The sequence below is a fragment of the Pseudomyrmex gracilis genome, unplaced genomic scaffold (genome assembly GCF_002006095.1).
Source record: "Pseudomyrmex gracilis isolate BER0280 unplaced genomic scaffold, ASM200609v1 scaffold_112, whole genome shotgun sequence".
Taxonomy (NCBI): Eukaryota; Metazoa; Arthropoda; class Insecta; order Hymenoptera; family Formicidae; genus Pseudomyrmex; species Pseudomyrmex gracilis.
In genome coordinates, this window is record NW_018020696.1 from 33,947 (window position 1) to 38,658 (window position 4,712).

At 30.2% G+C, this 4,712-nt stretch overlaps 1 protein-coding gene across 4 annotated transcripts in view; it reads left to right on the forward strand.

The window, feature by feature from the left end:
- LOC109856245 (aminopeptidase N-like) overlaps window positions 1–4,712 on the forward strand; it is a 26,924-nt gene that overhangs the window by 6,418 nt on the left and 15,794 nt on the right. The window lies entirely within an intron of this gene.

Consider the following 4,712-nt stretch of genomic DNA (forward strand, 5'->3'; position numbering starts at 1 on the left):
TAATCACATGATGATTTTAGCAATTTTTTTGTATAGACATATGCGTTTTAATTTAAATAGAAAATGGTATTTATGTATTGCTGTTAATATCAAAGGTATTCTTGTATAACAAGATTTAATTTATTTTATGACACAAAAAAGTATTTATTAATTATGTTGAAAATGTAGAATTTAGCTACTTTAATACATTTAATAATTCGCAAAGTGATCATAAAATAAAATCAATTGTGTGGTACACGAAATGCTACTTATACACTATATTTCATTTTACACAACTGCGCGACTAAGTATACATTTAAGGTTAATTGCTCACAGCTGAATATATAAAACACACGTTATACAAAAAAACACATTCTGTAGGTATTCAGAGAACATTTTGCGAGTAACATCGTATTCTAGTGCGTCGTCATATGAACAGCATATAAGCTGTTAATCTAGACAGTACTTTGTACGTGAATATATTGTCATCACACGCAAGAACGACTTATTCATTCTAAGTATGTAATACACTTTCAAATTAAGAGTAAATAACTTACAATATATTAGCAATTTGCTCGTTATTTGTTGGTATATTGGATGGGTATTCGATAGATTCTTGTGCGCAATATGCACGTGTGTGCGCGATGAAATATGTTAACAAACAAAATTCAGACAAATCACATATAAGATTTACATATTTAACGCGCGCAAACCGTGCACGCAAAAATTATTATCTGGATATATAAAACTATAAAATGTATAAAACAGAAGCAATATATAAAACAGTATTATGTATGATAAAATGATATATGATACTCGTAATGATTTGTTTATGCATGTAAAACCTGATAACCAATAATTGAATTAGATTTTATTATGGTATTTATAATTTATTCTGTTTTTGTTTTTAATGTGTTCAAGCAAAATTATGTATAACAAAATCTTATAATAAAAAGAGTATTTGCAAAATGTACTTTACTATGTTGTGACAATTCCTTAGTTCGTATCACTGCGCACTGTTTTCAAGAAAGTTTAAGTGAAAACATTTGTATGCTATCTAACATTTTTTTCTGAATTGTCACTGTTCTGTGAATAAAAGTGAGTTTTAATCAAAAAGAACATTTTCTTAGTTACTTATCTTTTTTTTATTTTCACACGTATTGCATGAAAATGATACGCGTATCAGGCACATTTATAATAATGTAAATAGCAGAACTATTAGTAAAAAACAAATTTTATTTAAGTCACATATCAAAAAGATGTACGGTGAAAACTAAGCTTTTGATGTGATACTGTTCTGTGCTATGTGCGCTTTACGGCGCATGTTGATTTGATATTTCAATTATATCACATTTGAACTACCAGATTATGGCGGACGCATGACACGTAGCCGGCAGAATCACTACGCTTAATTTGGCCACGCATATCTCGCGATTATAATCGTCTCGCGCGCAAATGTTACATATGTTTCATAAATTGTCGAAGTGTTTCGTCGAGTGTTTCGTTGATACCAGTATCGATAAACTTAACAGTACTATTGTATCACTGCTACTATGCCACGCTCGCGGAAGAATACCTAACTTTCGTGTAAACGAGTAAGTGAGTTTTGCTAGACAACAAATTTGTTCTTGCAAAACGGTGTTTTTATTTTAGTTAAAAAATGTAAATTCTTGCGCAATATACTAAAACGAATTAAATTCATTTTGACAACTCATTTAGTATGTCTGTTTGCATGATATATAGATAAGACACTTAATTTCCACGCGAAAATATATTGACATGTACATTTTAAGTTTTTATTATATGTTTCTTCGCGCTTTCAAGAGTCAGTGCAGAGAATAAATCTAACTTATACCGCACGCGGATGCGTGGCGAGCAAGTTGCGATCAGCGAACATATTTAAGTATAATCACAACTAAGCGTTGCACATGATGTTCCAAAAAATGAAATAATTTAAATTTGCGTGAAACCGACATATACAAAGTGTCCGACAATTAGTTTAACATTTTTTGTAGTAGGATAATAAAAGTAAAACTGAGCAAAAAACTCCTATATCAATCGTGTTTTACGATTTTAGCAATACTTATACAATATGGTGCCGGCTTAGTTTCGTCAGCAAATGTAAGTCAATAAACGGCACAAGATAAAATATTAATTCAACATAAGATATAGTAAGACTACTATAACAGCGATGAAAGCGGAAATATCAAAAAACGACAAAACTCTCGCATAACCAAGTGTTGTTTTTTTTTGTGCAGAGTTTCGAAACCTAGTTGGAGTTTGCAGTTGCTCGCTCAGAATGACAAGCCGAGAATATTTTGCGGATTCGTACGCAGTTCACGTGACTTGGTCTAACTTGCGAATATAAGTCAACGCGTGAGTTTCAATCAGCTGATCGTGTTCAGCCGAGTCGCTGGTAAATATTATTTCTTCTGTAATCACGTGAATAGGTTGTATTTATCCACGAGAATGACTTCGCTCGACAAATGAGCAAATCTCCGATAACGTTTCGACAGTTTCTGCTCGTGCCGCAAGCACATCAATAGCTTTTCAAACGAGCATCTATGCGCTCCGAAAGCTAGCGGTTGTTTTCTCTGTTCTGCGAATAGCGCAAATACGCTTCGATTGAACAATAAAAAAGTATCTACGTGTTAAATATATTGATCTCATATTATATACATAAACTTAATGTATGTATAATATATATGTATAATACAAATTATACACACATATCTAAATTTGTAGCAATTTATAGTAATAATGTGCCGTGTTACTGACATAACTTGCTATACTACATAAATTGTATTATATTGCAAAATGTCATGGAAAGATTAAGGTTTATTCTTACTAAAATTACATTACATTATTACTATCTATTGAGATTTTAGTTAGATATTGATGTAATTTTGAAAATCGTTACTAGAATTAATGTTGAAGATTTATTGAAGTCATGATTGTGGCGCAGACACGACGAGAAAAGAACAAAGGATTTATTGATTATGGCTGCGTTTTGATATTTAAATACTATTATTTTTTACAAACTGCAAAATATTTATACTTTGCGTCACGTGTGCTATAAATTTCCAGTACTTGCAGTGAATATCAAATGACAACTTAGAGAAGCATTTACTACATATTAAATTCTTCTTCTACAACAGTTAATCGTGCATCGAAACTCAATTCTCACTAAACTGGCGAGAAAACAGTAAGAGGAATTACTTTAGTAAGTTGTTAACTGTTCAAGTAAAAAAATTTATGACATATTAACGCGAAAGCCAATATAGATCATTTTACCAATGTACAGTAGTGTGTCCGTGAATATACTACTCAGCTATATTCTCATCGTATTGCTGAAATCAGAATAATTTTTCACTTAACATGTCTGTAAGTTACAAAAAGTTGCAACGGTTTCTATACACATGAAAGGAAAGGAATATTAAATGTATACTAACATGACGCATATAATAATACTACTTGTGTACTGTTAAATTATCAGGGTCGACAAAGATTTAAATTTTGTGAACGTCTTCCGCCTGTAGAAGTAATTTACTTGCAACAAAAGAAAATCTTGTTTTTTTTTGTTGTTTTCTAATCTTTGTATATTATTTTAATTGCAATTTTAGAAGACTTTATATATACTAAATTATTTTTTAAATAAACCATTTTGTTACTAACTGTCTACTAAATAGTGAAAATACATATTTCGAAACTCAAAATTCTATACACACGTACATGTACATACTGCAACCTTAGTAAGGTCGTTTTCCCCACTACAAACGTTTACGTCGTGCCATGTATTTATTATTTTACGGAAGCGACTGTCTTGTAGTTATTGATCATTTCTCCAAGAGACAAGATCGTAGATATTCTTAGGCAATTCGGATTTAAACTTATATAGTGATAATACGTATAAAGTGGTTAGTAAGATTTATATTTTAAAAAGAAGAGATATTATCTCAAAAATGGTAAGTTATGAAAAGCTCGTATATTATGTGTTAAGTATTCATATTTATTGTTGTCAAATATATCTTCTAGTTTCCACCACACGCTAAAACTGTATAAAATCTAGTATACTTTCTTTATATTTATAAAAGTTATATCACTTTTGTTTTAACATTTATTGTATAAATTTTAATACTTGTATAACTAAATCATACATCAATATTACATAACTACTACAACATTTAAATCTATCATAGTTACATTAGCAATTTGCAATGTGTGACATACTATATAATTAAAACGCGTTCAAAAAATGTAGACAAACTTTTCAAGTACAACTTTGCTCGTACAAATAATATTTTGTCAAAATTGTTTAGCACATTTTTTACTTTCGTTTCTTCAATCGTCCTTCTATACGTCACATTAACGCAATCATGACAACTATTATGTAAGTGTACGTGTATGCGTACGTAAGAAATATAAAAACATCGAAACCAAGTGATAAACATTTCTTATAACGGTCATACACGTCTGTCCTTGACAAGTATACCTGAAAAAAAATTGACATTTGATGTGTACATATTAAATTTATTTGTCGGGCCTTTATTTGCATATGCATGTCTTGTTTAACAAACAAAATAATTTTCTAGATGCACAGTATGCAGATGTTTACATTCTTTGGAACTTTCTGTTTAATATTTCTACCTATATTTGCTTTTTCAACTGATGAAAAGTTATCTCAAGACCAACAATGTATACAACCGATTGAATATATTATGAATATTTCAGCG